Genomic DNA, 18,620 nt, shown 5'->3' with positions numbered 1-18,620 from the left:
GTTTAACATGTTATCTCGAGCTCAAGATTTCCCAGCATTATGGAAAATATAAAAAATATATATAATTACACACTTTGACTTCAGAAAAGTTCTCTTTGGGCTTTTATATATCAGCATTTCAGAGATTCATAGAAGGCAGACTTATTGTGAAGTAATAATGTTTTATTGAGAGTACTAATTGCAGTGAGCAATCAGAAAGGGGAGAAACGTCCCTGGGCTTCTTGGAGGAGGTGTGCATTTTGACAGACTCTGAAGGATGAGTAGGATTGAATGGGTTACAACATACTCAACAAGAATGAACCCTGCTTAGAGGTGGAAATGAGCACAATAATCAGGATTTAGGGAAGCCATTGGTTACAGAGTGTCTGTTAGGTGACATGCTCACCCCTACATTTTTTAAATTTAATACTTACAAGAACCCCAGGAGGGGAGTTACAATCTCGGGTTGGTCTTTTTAGAGGACGCATAGCGAGGGCAAACCAGGGTTGGACCTTTGATAGGTCTGTGAAGCACGAGGCCTGCTTCTGCTTTCTTTGGAATTCCTCTTCCGTTGCTGTTCCGTCTTGCCTTGTTCTTTTCCTGTGATTTTTCTGCTGTTACTCTAGTTGCTCAGAAACTCTGCCCTCTCATTCTTCATTATGGACACCAAAACACTTTCTATATTTTTCTTCTGGATGTTGCATTAGATCATTTTCAAAGGCACGCTTTTCTCTGAGTGTTTCATGTACTCTCACTTTTCCTTTGCTCTGCTGTATCTTTCCTAAGTCTCCTGTTGTTTTTTTTCCTCTTATTTATATCAAATAAAATAACAGTTATTCACTCTTCTGGCATTCACATACTTAATGGCCATTTACTTCCATGCATTTTGGGCATTTGTATTCTTTGTATTTGAAAAGGAGGAGAAGACTTAAAATTGCCCAGAAAGTGACCTGATTTAGGATTTTTATGATTTTCAGTGATTACCAGTAAAAATAGTTGGATATGAGAAGGCTCTGTCATTGCCCAAGGAAATGTTCTCTTCACAGTGGAAAACACAGACCCAGAGGGCTACTGGCTTACAGATTGGATTGGGACTGTTCTTGTTCGGTCCTGGTACTCAATGAGTAGCTACAAATTCTACAGAGCAGAAGAAAATATTGGCCAAATATTTGTTAGAAACCTCTGGTAATTTAGATGGTCTGGAATACAAATTACATGACTTTGGCTACAGAGGAGTCTCTTCTCAAGAGACTGCTGGCATAGGAGGGCCTGCTCACTTGGTTAACTTCAAAGGCACAGACACGGTAGCGAGAATTACCTTAATTAAAAAATACTGTGGAACAAAAGATCCTATTGCAGGTTATTCTGTTGCAGCGGCAGAGCACAATACCATAACAGTTTAGGGGAAAGACAATGAAAAAGATGCTTTTGAACATATAGTAACACAGTTTTCATCAGTGCCTGCATCTGTGGTCAGCGATAGCTATGACATTTTTAATGCCTGTGAGAAAATATGGGGTGAAAATCTAAGACATTTAATATTATCAGGAAGTACAGCTGCACCACTGATAATCAGACCCAATTCTGGAAATCCTCTTGGCACTGTATGAAAGGTTTTGAATATTTTAGGTAAGAAGTTCCCTGTTACTGAGAACTCAAAGAGCTACAAGTTGCTGTCTCCTTCTCTTAGAATTATTCAAGGAGATTGAGTAGATATTAGTACCTTACAAGAGATTGTAGAAGGCATGAAGCCAAACAAATGGAATCTTGAAAATACTGCCTTCGGTTCTGGTGGTGGCTTGCTTCAGACGCTTGCAAGAGATCTCTTGAATCGTTCAAGTGTAGTTAGGTTGTAACCAGTGGCCTTGGGATTAATGTCTTTAAGGACCTAGTTGCTGATCTCAACAAAAAGTCCAAAAAAAGGCTGATTATCTTTACATCGGACACCAGCAGAGAATTTTGTTGCACTTGAAGAAGGAAAAGGAGACCTAGAGGACTATGGTCCAGATCTTGTCCACACTGGGGTCTTCCCACAGAATGGGAAGGTGACAAAAAATTATTCATTTGATGAAGTAAGAACAAATGCAAAGCTGAGTATCGAACTGAAAGTAGCCTGTCATTAAGCTTTGTTTTATGACTGGCTGTGGGTACATGCTTGTGTATGTGTTTACATGCATGCACACATGTACATCCATGTGTGTATGTAATGCATAATGTTTATTGTACAGGTGGGTGTTGTGTTTTATGGTACATGACAGCCAAATGATTTGTTCATTTATGGACATCCTGCCCTTTCATTTTTTCTTTTTTCCAGTGTATAGGTGATCTCAAAATAGGAAATGCACTTAACTGTGTAAAAGATTAATGCTGAAGTAAGCTTTTTGGGTCCTTTGCCAATAGATAGTGTAATTCAATCCGGTATTGGTATTTTCACAAATAACCAAACCAACAAACTTTTATATATAACTGAAGATCACATAAAACAGATTTGCATAAAATTATTATTTTGTTTATATCTAACTTTCATTTTTGTACAGACAAAATTGTGTAAGATATAAAGTTTCAGTGATTTAACCCTCTTTCCAACTTTTCATGATTTTTATGAGCGCAGACTTTCAAGAAAACAGTTGAAAATAAATTACATTGCCTTGTGTCCATTAATCAGCAAGTAAAACACAGTCTTAAAAAAGACTTGGAAATGATGGCTCTCTTTGAGACGATTGTTTAGTTAGGAGACCAGATAGTCTCTGAAATGCTTTGGAAGAAGGCCAGCGCTGTTCTTATGGAGTGGAAAATCCACAGCACTTGAGCAGTTCACTTACTCTGTGCCCCACTGGGAAGGAGGACCAAGTATGACAGCCAGAATGACCCCTGGGCACACGTTCCTGCCCTTGGTTACTTAGCACATTGAGAAAATAAACTCTCTTCTAAGCAAGCCAAGCCTCATTGTTATACATGAAGGGAGGCCCACTTATTTCCTGAGAGATGTGGTACGCGTAGGGGAGACCTGGATTTCATGGCTACTGACCTTTTCTGACCATGAAAGCTACTTGTAGGGCTTCCATCTTTTCTCTGCTCAAAGCAGAGGCTACTTGAAACAAAAATGAGACAGGAGAAGGAGAACAGAGAAGGAGAGAAAAGAAAATACAGAAAGGAAAGGGGAGGACAAGGCAAGGGTGTGTTAGACCGTGGGGAAGGGTTGTGAATAATCGCCACCAGGTTCCACCCGTTGGTGTCCTTGCACAACACATTCACTTACTTCTCTGCTCTCTCATCTCTCTACCCTTTTCCCCTCTGTCCCCATGTACTCTCTTTCTTTCCTTCTTTCAAGTATTTGAGTGTCTGATAACGTGCATGATCCACTGGTTACAGCAAGGAGCCTAATACCTTGCCCACGAGAGAGAAAATCTAACCAGATATGCCCATTTTTTCTCTAGATATTTAATCATACCTATGACATGCCAGGTTCTCTCCTAGGTGCCAGGAGTTGGGCCCAGCCCCTGTTCTCATGGAGCTCACCTTCTGTTGGGGGGTGTTACATAATACACACATCAGCAAACCGCTGTGGTAGTGGCCGGTGGAATGATAAGGCACAACTTGGGAGGTGCAGGAGGAGGCAGCCAGCATTGGATAAGATGGTCAGGGGAGGCTTCTTTGCAGAAGGGACATTTGACTTGAGAACTAAGTTGTCTCTCAGTTCTCAGCTATTCAACTGTTTGGGGACAGGGTATCCCAGGTCGAGGAAACTGCAAAGGCAAAGGGATGAGAATATCTTGGCAAGTTCAAGGGACAAAGGGCCAGGGTAGCTGCTGCCGAGTGGTGTAGGGAGGGAGGTGAGACTGAGGTGAATAGGTGCATGGAGATCTGGTGGTGCAGGTATCTGGCCCAATAGTGGGTTTTAGTCTAAAGGGCACAGGAAACAACTGCAAAATTTAAAGCAGGTTGTGGTCTAGTTATTGATTTAAGAGGTCATGCTGGTTATTTTGGGTGATGCACAGAGCTGCAGCCCATGTCGTGCAGCCTCCCTGTGGCTGGGTGATGGTGGCAGCTGGGGCTCTGGAGGTAGGGGTAGAGATGGACAGAAGTCAAAGGAACATCTTTTGGATGTAGTCAACAGGACTTGCTAATGAGTTTAAGGATGTGGCATGGATGGACTTAGGGGAGGATGAGACTGTAGGGAGACTCCTGGGTTGTATATAGTCATATAGTTGGCAAGTGCTTTGAAAGACAAATTGAGGGTGCTTTGAAGGGCATGTTATGGGCTGAAAGGAAAACCTCTTTTCCTTTGCAGTGCTCTTTACTGCTACAGTACTTACAGTACTTCTGACACCAGGTGTGCGTGGTGAGGGTGTTCCCCACGCCAAGCAATTCTGCAGTTCCTTGTAGACACCAACTGAGTGTCCTACAGTTCAACTCCATTCTGACATGTTTACCTGGAGAGCGCGTCAGATCCCACAGCTGAAGAGCTCAGTCCCGTAAGACCGCCCCACTTCCTCACTGGACACTACTCACAGCCCCAGGCTGTCACCTGTGCTCCTGACCAAGTGGCTACAGATCAGAGGTTCCCATGACCCTCTGAACGAATCATCAGGTTTGATCATTTGCTAGAGTGGCTCAGTTTACTCACTAGATTACTGGTTTATTATAAAAGGATACAACTCAGGAACCACCAGGTGGAAGAGATGCACAGCAGGATGTGGAGGAAGGGGGCTGAGAGCTTCCACGCCCTCTCTGGTTGTACCACCCTCCCACGTCTCCTCATGGTCACCAGCAGGGAAGTTCTCCAAACCCCTTCTGTTAGGGCTTTTATGGAGGCCTCATTACTAGGCATAATTGATTAAATCATTGGCCGTTAGTGATTAGCTCAACTCTGGTTCCCTTCCCTTGAGGAGGTTGGGTTGGTGGCAGAGGGCTGCAAGTCCCCATTCTCCAATCTTATGGTTGGGTCCCCCGCCTTCCAGGTTCCATCCTGTGTTTTTTAGGGGCTCTCTAAAAAGCACCTTATTAATATACCTCAGGTGTGGTTGTAAGGGGTTTGTCATGAATAACGACAGATGCTCCTTTCACCTTTATGACTTTCATCACTTAGAAAATTCCAAGGGTTATAGGAGCTCAGATATATACAGTTGACCCTTGAGCAATTCAGGGTTAGGGGCACTGACCCCACCTACCCCATATAGTCAAAAATCCATGTAGGAATTTACAGGTTCAGTGCCATCCCTTTCAAAATACCAATGACATTTTTTAGAGGAAATAATCCTAAAATTCATATGGAACCACAAAAGATCTTAAATAGCGAAAGCAATCTTGAGAAAGATCCCAGCTGGGGGTATTATGCTCCCTGACTTCAAGCTATACTACAAAGCTACAGTAATCAAAACAGTGTGGTACTGGCATGAAAACAGACCCATAGATCAGTGGAACAGAATAGAAAGCCCAGATAGAGACCCACACGTATGTGGTCAATTAAAATATGATAAAGAAGACATGCATATACAACGAGGAAAAGACAGTCTCTTCAATAAGTTGTGCTGGAAAAACAGCTGTGTGCAAGACAATGAAACTGGATTACTGTCTAACTCTACATACAAAAGTAAACTTGAAATGGACTAAAGATAAATATAAGACATGAAACCATAAAACTCTTAGAAGAAAACACAGGCAAAAATCTATTGAACATAATCATAAGCAATTTTTTTGGACACATCTTCCTGGGCAAGGAAAACAAAGTAAAAAAATGAATAAGTGGAAATAAAACAAACTAAAAAGCTTTTTTGCAAAGGACACCACCAACAGAACAAAAAGTCATTCTACAGTATGGGAGAATATATTCATAAATGATTTATCCAGTAAGGGGTTAGCATCCAAAATATATAAACTAAAATGAATCAACATCAAAAACCCCAAATAACCTGATTAAAAAATGGGCAGAGGACCTGAACATTTTTCCAAAGAAGAAATACAGATAGCCAACAGGCACATGAAAGGATGCTCCACATCACTAATCATCAGGTAAATGCAAATCAAAAGCACAATAAGATATCACCTCTTACCAGTGAGACTGGCTGCTATCCAAAAAACAAGAAATAGCAAGTGTTGGTGAGGATGTGGAGAAAGGGGAAACCCTCTTGCACTGTTGGTGGGAATGCGAATTGGTGCAGCCACTGTGGAAAGCAGTATGACATTTTTTAGAGGAAATAATCCTAAAATTCATATGGAACCACAAAAGATCTTAAATAGCAAAAGCAATCTTGAGAAAGATCCCAGCTGGGGGTATTATGCTCCCTGACTTCAAGCTATACTACAAAGCTTGTGGAAAGAAGTTCCTCAAAAAACTAAAAATAGAAATACCATTTGACCCAGTAATTCCACTCCTAGGAATTTATCTGAGGAAAACAAAAGCCATGTTTCAAAACATAAGCACCCTTATTTTTATTGCCACATGATTTACAATAGCCAAGATATGGAAGCAACCTAAGTGTCCATCAACAGATGAATGGATAAAGAAGATGTGGGTATGTATACACAGTGGAATATTACTCAGCCTTGAAAAAAGAAAGAAATCTTGCCATTTGGAACAACATGGATGGACCTAGAGGGTATTATGCCAAGTGAAATAAGCCCGGTGGAGAAAAACAAATACCACAGGACTTCACTTAGTTGTAGAATGTAAAAACAAAACAAAATGAACAAAAATAGCAGTAGATTTAAACAGAGAAGTGACTGTGGTTACCATCAGTGGGGGGTGTTGAGTAGGTGAGTGGGAGAAGGTGAGGGGGATAAAGGGGCATAAAAATCTCAGCCATAATATCAGTTGGTCATAGGGATGGTAGTATAACATGGAGAATACAGCCAATGATTCTGTAATGTCTTCTGTGTTGACAGATAGTATCTGCACCAGTTGGGGTGAGGATTTAGTAACGTGTAACTGTTGAACCACTGTGTTGTATACTTGAAACCAATGTAATACTGTATCAATGAAAAATGAAAAAAATCCACATATGACTGACTCTTTAAAACTTAACTATGAATAGCCTATTATTGACCAGAAGGCTTAACAATACCATAAACAGTCGATTAACTCATAATTCAGCATGTCACACATATTATATACTGTTTTCTTATAATAAAGTAAGCTAGAGAAAAATTTTTTTGAATTGCTGTAAACCTTCAAAAAATTTTTCCTCAGAGAAATCTGCATATAAGTGTACCTGTGCAATTTAAACCGTGTTGTTCAAGGGTCAGCTGTATTTTTTATTATAAATCGCAGCATTACAAGGTGCCTGATGGGTATGGGTAAGTTGGGAAGATTGCTGAAGTGGTGACATTGGAGCTGATTCGATATTAAGGACCGCGAGGGTTCTTTGGGGAGATTACTGTAGGATAATGTGAGAAGGGAGGTATTCATGCTGAAAAAAAGGACTGGTGGCAGCTAAAAATACTGCTTTTTGTCTAATAGACTTTAGCAAAGAAAGAGTGTACTTAGGGACATCCGTCTAGGTGGGGGCTTTTGAGGTGTGAGAAGGGCGTCTGCAGTGGGCGGTGGGCACTGCTCCAAGAGGTGCCCCCTGAGTAGTGCCTCCTACTGCTCCCGACCCTCTCCGGACTTCTCTCCACCGGGGTGGGCTTGCCTGGCATGCAGAGTTACCCAGTGGCAGCCTTCCTTATGAAATTAAAAGCTGGAGGTGTTATTATAGTTAATTCAGAGGTTCCTGTTCACCGCGCTTCTCCCTCCTCCATCGCCCTTCCCCCCGCTTTTTAGGCGGCTGGGATTTTGACTTTGGCTGGAGGAGAGAAGGAGGAATAGTATCAGGGTGGTGGGTATACTAGAGGAAAAATAGTTTTTCCATACGGTTATGACTACGACCTGAAAACATCTGGAAGTTTACTGACCAAGGATTTTTGCCTGTTAGTGTTTCTTCATGCCATTTGTAGCTTTTATTCACAGAAAGTTTAATCTGGTCCCCGTTCCAAGCAGCATTCCCTTCTGGACAGAGTAAGTTTTTGAAGGCTTTTCAGAACAGATCTTGGAGAGGTGACACCTGCCTTATATGTTGCAAAGACATCAGTTCCACGGCTCAGGGAGTAGGTGGAGTTGGCCGGGTTTGAGGTGCAAGATGTGTATGCGGCAGCAGCAAAAGGTCAGAGTGGTGAAACGTACATCGTCAAAACCTGGGACTTGTTTCTGGGCCTTTGTACAGTGGAAACCAAAGCAGTTCTGAGCTTTGGTAGCACTGGCCAGGTTGGATTTGTAAAGGGCGGTTTGATGAGAATGAACACCTTAGGGAGAAATAGAGTGAACACTGAAGGTCAAGGGGATGATTTTCTGCCCTTTGCCCCCATGGGCACATGAGGGTTACTAGGACAGGCCTGTGTGTACTCGGAGGGGTGGTGAGGATGGGCGCTCCTCAGGCATGTTCGGGGTATCGCTGAAGCCTGGTCACACCCAGAGTACAAGTATAGCTGCCTTTCTCTCTTCCTGACCTTACTGGTTCCACTCACTCTGTCCTTACTTCTCATATTTAAAAAACAGGTATATTTCACATCTGTTCTGCAATTTATGATGAAAACTGTATTTTCTTCAGTCTTTAAATATAAAATTAGACCGTTCTGTTTTTTTCCAAACTACCAATCTCTTGCTCCCTGGCAGAGGTCCGTGCCTCACTGTCAGAGCCGTGTCCCTGAACCAGTCTAAAAGGTGCATCTCGACAAGACAAATGCAGCCTCGCCTAGGGCTAGCAGGCTTAAAAAAATGATTAAGTCCAAGAGAAATACTCCTTTTCATTTGTTTGCTTAATGGAAAACAGGGATTTGGAAGTTTCTCAGTGACAAAAATCCTCTGGCTGGTCTAATACTTAGTGAGGTGGGGGTGGAGATGCGAGAAGGCTGGAAGGGAAGTGGGGGCAGAGGAGACCCCACACATGTCAGGTACCCCACTGGCTGGAGTCCAATGGCTGATACACCATTTTTACCCAAACATTTCCATGGGTTTCCCAAAGGGAAATGTACCAGAGGCGGTGAGTGTGATTGAACACTGAATACTTGGGTCTGTTTTTTAAAGTCATGGTTGGTGTTCTGAAAACTTGTACCCAGGAGAACCAAATTGCTGTGACCAGATCACTTCGGGTCACCTTGGCCAGCACCTTGAAAATCTTAGGGTTTCTTGCTTGTCCTTGGTTTTTCCTGTTTTGTCTGCTCAATGGAAAACCAACCAAGCAGGCCTGGTGCTTTCCATAGAAACTCAGGAAACCTGGTTGTGATACCAGCTCTGGTTTCCTTACCCTAAAGCATGGGCTGCCAGCCAGGTATTGTCCCATAGTCCCAGGGAAGTTAGTGTAGATTTTAAGATAGGAATGTTGTGTCCAGAAATCCCTTATATTTTGGAAGAATATGGTACATTATACTATGAGCAAACCCATGTGGAATACAGAAGTTGCACTTGGCTTTCAGAGATGCATGCTGTCTCATTGAAATGCTGTTTCAGTGTTAGCTATTTGCTGCTAGTTCCTGAACTCTGTTTCTTCATTGGTACAATAAGGAGGGTGGATTATACCAGTGGGTCCCCCTGCTGGCTGAACACTAGTGTCAAACTAGTGGGAAGCTTTTGAAATTCCAATGCCTGAACCTTTCTCTGCTCTGCCTGAAACAAAATATTTGGGACTAAGGGAGTATTCAGTTGCAAAGAGTTTAAAGAAATTGGTAAAACTATAGGTGCTTCTGCTCTGAAACAATTGATGCCTCACCTGCTTATACCAAAGACACTGCAGGAATGATGATGACAGTGGGCTCTGGAACCTGAGCCTACCTCCACCACTTAAGAGCTGTGTGTTGTCAGGCAAGTTACTTGACCTCTCTGTGCTTCCGTTGGCTGTTCTGTGAAATGAGGATAATACTGGTGGTTATGGCTAGTAAATGGGTTAATATAGGCACACTGCCCAGTTATTTAGTAAATGCTATTTACTAAATGCATATGATTATGATCATAATAATCCCAACAATAGCTAACTCTCAGTAGTGCTCACTAAGTGCTGGGAACCATTTTATAAACTTCATGTTCATAGCGAACTTATGGCTCTTTCCATCGCCCTGGGGGCCCCTTCCTGCGCCTGCCCAATCAATCCCTCTGACCTCCATCACCAGTTTTATGAAGATCTCAGGTGAGGAAAAAAGTGTATCTCACTTTGTAACCTCAACGTGCTCTATGACATAATATGACAACATTTTTTTTGGCTATTTTATTATTTAGAAGTTCCTTCAGTGGAGGTCAATTGAGAAAGATCTAGAGAAAATAGGAAAGTGGTGAGAGTCTTGGGAAGAAATAGCAGGCATGAAAGATCTAAAGCGGGAAGTGTGAGGGAGGTAGTTCACTGCCAGAAATTCGAGAGGTGTGACGTAAGTTTGTTCAGGGACAGGGATCACTTGGGATTCTTAAGTGCAGGCAAGGTAAGCATTTTGATTGGATCTTAAAATCTATTTTGGCACTTTAACTGGTAGGTTTGTCCCACATTTATTATCTGTGATCATGGATACATTTGGATTTATTTATGTCATCTTATTTTGTACTTCCTATTTACTCTGCTTTTCCTTTGTTTCTTTTTTCTCTCCTTTACTGTTTCTTTTGGATTGAACCATTTTTCTTTATTCTGTCTCTTCTGGTTTGGGACATAGATAGCTCTATGTTTTTAGGGGTTATTAAAGTGCCAGTAAGTCTTAGTTAATCTTCCCAAATGACTCAAGGATCTTGGTATGCATCCACTTCCCATATACCTTTTTGACTTGATATTACTTTAGGTGGATATGGTTGTCCAGTCTTTTTATTCTTCTTCTTCTCTCCCCAGTTGTAGTAGTAGCAATAGTTGTTATTTTTATAGATTTATATAGTCAGTATATGTTTACAATTACCAATGTTTACCATTTTCTTTGGTTCATTGTATCTTCTTACAACTCAGGTTTTCTTTCTGGATTCAGTTTGTTTGCTTTTTAACCCTGAGATGAGTCTTTTACAAGAGGAGGTCCCAGCTAGTGAGCCTGGAATGAGTTATACATGCTGAGATGTTGATCCCTTCAGCCCACGAGGTGACAGAGTTGGGTCTGGGGCAGCCGGGACCCTAAAGGCAGTCACCCCTCTCCTCCAGTACAAGACCAGCTTCCTCTGCTTGCCTCAGTGTTCCATAAAAATATGTTCCACATGTGACATAACGTGAAAAGAGTTGATATAACACTATTTAAAAGTTTTTTCAGTGGAGACCTATTAGTAGTAAACACTCTCACTTTTAATCTGGAGAGGGCTTAATTTCAGCCTCAGCCAATGATAGTTTAGCTGGTATAAAACTTCAGCTCCTCAGTTTTCCTCCCCACCCCATCCCTCAGCAGGCTGGCCTTCTATTATTGCAGTTGAGATCTCTGTGCTCAGTCTAGTTGTTATAACTATTGTGTTTTGTTACTAAAGAGAAGTAGTATTTCTCACTTAGATAGGTAAGGTAAAACAGGGTAAAAGAGAGATTTAAGACTATTGGACACTTTCATATTTCTTACTTGTTAAGTTCCCTTTGAGAAATCCAGAGGGAAAATGATCCTCCTCATTCCAGGTGATCTTGGTTGAACTGTATCCCAGTGGACTCCAGCGGTCTTTCTCTGATGAAGAAGACCTTAATACTATTGCAGAGGGCGATGATGTGTACGCCTTCCAAGCCCCTCCACCATCTGGCCAGGAGATGCTCTCAGGTACTGTGGTGCTTTTCAGAATTTCATTTTGTTATAATGAGTTACAGGCTTGAGAGGGTTCTCATTGGTTGCTCATAAGACATTTAGTTTTAATACTTGGACCCATCAGGCTTATTTTCTCAGATATTTGGTGTACAGATGGTTGATTACTAGAAATTATTCAATTAATGCAGCCGAGGTTCTCAAAACCTTAATGAGTAACAGAGTTATCTGGAAAGCTTGTGAAAGCAGATTTCTGGGCCCAGGGTTTCTGATTAGTAGGTCTGGGGTGGGGCCTGAGGATTTGTATGTCTCACAAGTTCCCAGGTGATGCTGGTCCTGGCATCACCTTTGAGAATCTCTATTTAGAACAGGTGCTTGGGTAACCTTTGTCTTCAGGACTCTGGTGTTCAAGGTCTACGCTTGAAGTAAAATTTTTACAAATTGGAGCAGTAGGTGGCCAAAGAAGTTCAGTGGTTTCTGTTAACAGTCCCAGTTCCCAGTGCTTGCTTTTCCTAAACTTAGGGATGGCCAAGATGGCCAGTTCCTGACAGTCTTTCATTGTAGGTCAGTGTACATTGTGGCCCAATTAAGCCAGGCAAGAAGGCCCGTATCTATAGAGGGCTCTGGCCAGTGTTACCGGATAGCCCAGATGAGTCCTGTGTCCCGGCCTGGACCGTCAGTCAGCCTAGGTGGCTGGCTGTGGGAACCAGGTGTCTGCAGTAGCCCTGAGTCAACAGGGAGACTCTGGGCATGGGATGCGACATTGACTGGCCCTGATTGTAACTCAGTGAGACAAGCCCTCATTTCAAATTCAATCACAGGTGATACATCTGTGCCTTAAAAGCCAAATTTTCAGAAGTGATGGGAAATTGAGGATAGTCTAATTCTTCTTCCTCAAGGGTAAAGATTCTTACCTTCCCTGTGTGCTACTTATGCTGATTTTCTAAGAGCATGGTTACTCTGCAGTTCCCTGATCAAGGCATAAAAGCAACCAAACTCATTTTGGAGTACTTTTTAGACTGGGTTTCAAACATATTAAAATCCCTGCCCACATTTTGAAATTACTGGCTGGACACAATGGTGAAAACCACCATGTGTGTGATATTCATATGCCATGCCAGATGGCACAAGTGCCACAAACCTTACTATCTCTTCCCCTAACCCATTGCTAAGTGTCTCCCAACAGTGGTTAATAGAGAAGTGCTCAAAGAGAAGAGGGTCCGGAGAAGCTGGGGTTCTGACCCAGCAAAGCAGCTCCTTTAGGAATACAAACTCAATTCTCTGTCTTCAGCATGTCCAGCTGGCCTGGCAGTGTCCCCACGCTTTGCAGTCCGTGGTGGTCAGCGGTCATGCCTGCCCGTCCATAGTGAGAACACGGTGCTGATTCTCTTCTGTAACTTGGTGGGGTCAGGGCAACAGGCCAGCAGGTATGTTGAACTTCTTCTTTTAACATAATGTCTGGGATTTATACACATGTACTTGGAATTCTGTCTAGAATAATTCTAATTTGATAAAATGAAACATCCATTACCAAGGCTAATCAACTAGGAGTAGGCAGTTTCTGATCAGGAGGATTGGAAATAGCTGACTCAAGCAGATGGCAAACATTGCCCTTAACAATGAAGCATCAGAGGCTTTTCTGTTAATTTCAGGAACAATTATTAATTGCTTTCTCTGCTGTTCAGTGCTGTGTCATAAGTTCCAGGCAGTGTTGCAATAAGATGAGCAAAAGGAAACTGGCTGTCACAAAAGAGGGGATGTAATTACCTCTATTGGCACATGGTACTGCCATCTGCTCTAAGGGCCAGGGAGAACTGGAAAGTGATTAGAACTAATCAAAGAGTTGGAGAAGTGGTTACACAACAAATACACAAAAGCAGGTAGTTTCCTTGTAGAATCCAATTAAAATGTTTAAAAGATATAACACCAATAAAAAATTTTGGGTTGATAGAATGTTTATAAAATGAGTCTAGGGTAATAAACTCATAAGAATAGTGAGAAAATACTGGGGAAAGGAGGAAGGAAGGATGGCTGTATTAAAACAGAATAAAGCTTTAAGTTTTGAAATACTGTTACAGAGGCAGAAGAATAGTCACTTAAATCAATGAACAGACTAGACCGAAGTATATTTAAGTATTTATTATATGATAAAGACAGTATATTTCACATTACTTGAAAGTGAGCAAATTGTTCAGTATGTGAAGCTGGGCTAATGGTTTGTTTCTTTTTATTTTATTTAATCTATTTTTTTCTCCTGCCATAAATTCACATGTATAAGTCCCAGATTTGATTAGAGAGGTGATTATGCAAAAGGCCCATAAAATAACTTGAAGATAATGTAGAGGAATATTTTGTCTTTGGGTCAGGGGGTCTGTTTGAACACCTAAGGCAGGAAGCTGTAAAGGAAAGAGATAAGGTTTTAAATACATTTAAATTTTTAAACTAAAAGCAAATTTGAAAGGCAAAGTGCAAATGAGGAAAAATAGTTACATCAGGTGACAAATGAAGGATGTTTATACATCGTATAAAAAAACCTGGCTCTCAAATTAGTGAGAGAAATCTCTAGTGAAATGAGGCACAGAAGTTACCATTAGGTCATAGAAAAAATTCAAGCCTAGGTTAAACTATTCAGCTTCATTAGCAATAGAAGAAATTCAGTTGCAAGATGCTATTGTTAACCTTTTAGATTGGCAAAGAACTTTAAAAATTGATAATACTCATTCTGGGCAAGGGTCAAGGAATGGGGCACATGCCTCACTGGTAAATTGGTGGGGATTTTCTGGCAGCAGCTTGGGAATAAATAGCTTTGCTTTTTCATTTCCACTTCTGGAACTTTATCCCAAAGAAACAGTTACTCATATGCACCCAGAGGTGTAGGTGTGTATACAAGAATGTATGTAGTTCCTGCAATGTGCAGGCATTGTTTAAATAAAGAATTGGAAGCAACCTAAATGCCCAACAATAGAGGGTAAGGTAAATAAACTGATCTGTCCATTACAACAGTGGACAGCATGTAATGCCATTGCCCGCCTAGACACGCCACCTCAGATTTGTGCCTCAGCAGTTTCCTCAACAGTTTCACGTTCTTGTCATGGTGAATCTTGCCACAACCTTGTGTGGTGTGGCCATGGAACAACGGGTGGTCAGTGATCTGTCCAGTGGTACCCATGTCCAAGCTGGAACTGACAGCCACAGGCACATCTGGGTTCTCAGCAGTACAATGTCCCTGCTCTGTGTTGCCTGGGTTGGGAAATGGGAGGCATTCCCAGTTATGAGAATATTCCTGACACATAAAACCATCAGTGTGTCAGCTGCATGGGGTTCCCTCTGGGTTTATCTCTGCCTGCAATATTCTCTTACCCTTCTCTCAACGATGGGGAGAACACCAGGGAAGAATGTTTCTCAGACGGCCAATCATTTGGAGCCATCTCTTTACAGTGCAGTGTCTCCATTTGCACTGAGGTTCTCTGATGGCAGTTTTGTGCTGTGCTTTGTGCCGAACTCATCTGATGGAGAGAAGCCCATGAAGAGGCTCATGGTCTCGTGACTGTTGGTGTTTGTTGCTCTTCCCTTTGGTGAAATAACCCGATGTCCTTGGATATTTCAGGTTTGGTTCACCTTTCCTAATAAGGGAAGACAGAGCCATTTCCTGGGCTCAGCTCCAGCAGTGCATTCTCAGCAAGGTCTGCTATCTCATGAAGAGTGAGTCCACAGTACAGGTCAGTGTGCACGCAGGTGTGTGTGTGTGTGTGAGGGGTAGGGATGGGGGAGGAATGTAGAAGTGGCTCAGGGGAGATGAGAACTTGCTGTCAATGAGGGTTTATATTGTTGTATAAAACAACTTTGATTTATCTGCAAGGCAGAAACCATTTTATGGCCTGTCCTCTCTCCCTCTGCGGTGTTACAAAATACCTTTCACAGACAGAGCTTTCTCCTTGTTAAATCTTCCTAAACACCATTGGAATAAAGAGTGGGATTTACATTATTCTTCTCAATTTTGTGTACTTAACAGTTCACCGTAGTTCTTCCCAGAGGAGAGCTTATTGCAAGAATTTGAAATTTATGTATTTGGATCAAAAATTTCAAGGGACTTTAGATGTAACTTCCATGGAAAATTAGAATTGATGTTTATGTCTAAACATGAAAATCTAGATACTAAAGATAATTTTGTCCAATTTTAAAAACTGAGATTAGAGACTCAAAAGAAAATACCTTTTTAGCCTTGCTCATTTATTTATTCTCAGATTGGTAGTTTCCAAATGAAAACTACATATTCTAAAACCATTCCTTCGGCCCATAGAGTTTCAGAACTATTCTGGTGGCTGCCTGGCCCATAAGATGTTGAAATTTGTGGGATGGTGCAGTAGCCTTGGCATTTGTTTCCCCCCAACTATTCTTGGTGAGAACTTCTCATTTGGGGGATGTACCCAACTTACTTCAGAGGCGATTCTTGATAATTCATGTTTCTTCCTGGTCAGGGAAAACCATACATTTGATTCAGGATTTATACCAAGTATCACTTTGTTAAAGACCTTCTCTACCTTCATTTCCAACCTTTATCTCTAAAAGATTTTGCTCTGTGTACTGCCCCAGCAGATCTACCACAGCTCCCAAATTAGAAACCCTAAGTTCTCTCTAAGTAGGTCAGAATATTTTATAATAGTTTTAGCTTTTCTCCAAACTTGTGCTCCTGATTTTTGAAAGTGAATAAAACCACATTCATGTGAACATTGTACTCAACTGTCCTTGCTCTCCAGGTCACATGTGTACTTGGGCCTCTGCACCTCTGTAGTCATTTTGATTTTAGAAATTGTTCAAAGCAATTGGTGGGGCCAGCAGAATTCTAATAGAGACACCCTGCAACTCAGCTCTGGATGCTTTTCTACAGATTCATTGGTAAATGTCTAGGCTGACTTGATTTTCTGTAGGAGTAGTGGTTCTAAATGAGGTGCCCAGGCTGGCCCATCCATTTAACCCATCATGCTCTTAGTACTGCATTAAATATTGGCTCAATATGGTAAAAATTTGAAAAAAATCCATTCACAGTTCTCAACACTGAGCTGAAGAGATTAACAAATAGTGAACATATATTGAATGAATATTCACTGAATTTCCCTAGCCAAGAATAGAGGAAAATCTCTCACAGAAATAACCAATTTTTTGGTCAGAATGAATTCATGTAAATTGTGAAAAAAGAGATTTATCATTGCCAAGACATTTTTTATGGTCACTTTGTAAATTTTCTTTGTGTACAGGCAGAGTAAGCTGCCTCTGTGGGAGAGGTGACTTGATTATGTTGCCATCATACAGCAAGCAATTAGGGGTGCCAGGAGCGAGTTTCAGCTCCGTACTGAAGTAACAGTTTCCTTAGGAAGCACACCCTTCTGTGACCAGCCCTGAATCAAAGAGCCTGAAGTCAGCTTGCTTCTAGCCATTGATTTTGTCGCTGTTGAAGCTGCAGGTCAACCAGAGGGTGGTTATGGTCCAGTTTGGCACATACACTCTCTGCACTTAACATTTGGCCCTTTGCAACCGGGTTCCAGTTCACCGCACTGGCCTCGCGTCCCATTGCTCCCTGCATGCGTGAGTTGTGACACCCGCAGGAGCTCACTCACAGCCCACTGAGTGTGTTGGAGTCATGCTTTTTTCCATGTACAATCCCTCTTTCCTGGAATTATGGTGCTCCCACCCCTCCCCTGTCTGCATTTCATCAGTGAATGGTGAATTTCAATCTGTATTTCATCAGTGTCTTTTAAGTAGAGATGTCTGCCATTTATCTTTGTCAGAGTTTGGAAGAAATTCTTATTTTTCTCCCTGACAGCTACGGTCATCAGTGGCAATTTTAAGAACTGTGTTTTGTTCACTTGAAGATGCCATGGATATGTTTTTTTAACTGTGGTAAAATATACACATTTATTTTGCTCATTCACAAGTGCACATTAACTGTATTCAACAGTGTTGCATTAACCATCACCATTTTTTGTACCCGAATCTTCATCATCCCTACAAAATCTCTATTCCCATTAAACAAGGTCCCCATCCCCCATCCCTTAGCTCCTGTTTACCTCCATCTGGCTTTTCTGTCCCCGTGGATTTGCCTACTCTAGGTATCTCACATAAGTGGATGATTCATACAATATTTGTCCTCTGTGTCTTTTTTTTTTTTTTGTTCGCTAAGCCAAATATTTTCAAGATCCATACATATTGGAGCATGTGTCAGAATTTGCTTCCTTTCCAAGGTTGAATAACATTCCCTGTGTGTATAGCCCACATTGTGTTTATCCATTCATCTTTTAATGGACACTTGGGTTGTGTCTACCTTTTTGACTATTGTGAATAATGTTGTTTAAAACACTTCAATTTCAGAAATGTTAGAGTATTAAAAAAAGCGTACATCTCAGAATGAAAGCATAGGTGGAATTTCTTATATGGCCTATTTTATAGTGTATAAACACTTATTAAGTATTTGGTATGTAAAATATACACTAACTTGCTTTTAGATAATTGCCTTCTTTTGGCAATTTGGTGATGATGATAAATCATCTTAAAATAAGTCAAGTTACCTATTAATAATTGACATAGTTGATTGATTTTTCCATTGACTGTGCCAGCACCTGCTCCAGTTACACATGTGTGACTGAAAAACAGCATGATCATCATTTTGGAAAATTTAATGTGTTCAGCAGTGTTAGGTCAGTATGTTCAAAGGTACAGTGTGTCTCTTCTTAAGAAAATGAAGCCTTTATAGCTCTAGGTTTTGAATACTAATTATTAAGAGAATATTCAAAATAGACTCTAGACAAAAAGAACTACAATTTTGAGTAATTTATTTGCCTGTAGGAGTCTAATTTAAACAGGCCTGATGACCCACCTCCTCTGTCTCTGTCTTGGCAGAATCCAGGTTTCTCTGGCCTGCAGCTACTTATCCCCACAGG

The 18,620-nt window shown here is 41.4% G+C and overlaps 2 pseudogenes; both read left to right on the top strand.

The window, feature by feature from the left end:
- LOC140849038 (ubiquitin carboxyl-terminal hydrolase 43-like) overlaps nt 1–18,603 on the top strand; it is a 34,868-nt pseudogene extending 16,265 nt beyond the window's left edge.
- On the top strand, nt 257–8,461 carry LOC140849238 (nicotinamide phosphoribosyltransferase pseudogene; annotated as a pseudogene).
- Nucleotides 18,604–18,620: the final 17 nt, after the last annotated feature.

Source organism: Manis javanica, chromosome 4 (genome assembly GCF_040802235.1).
Source record: "Manis javanica isolate MJ-LG chromosome 4, MJ_LKY, whole genome shotgun sequence".
Taxonomy (NCBI): Eukaryota; Metazoa; Chordata; class Mammalia; order Pholidota; family Manidae; genus Manis; species Manis javanica.
The sequence above is the reverse complement of the archived record's forward strand: the minus strand, read 5'-3'. Positions and strand labels throughout refer to the sequence as shown.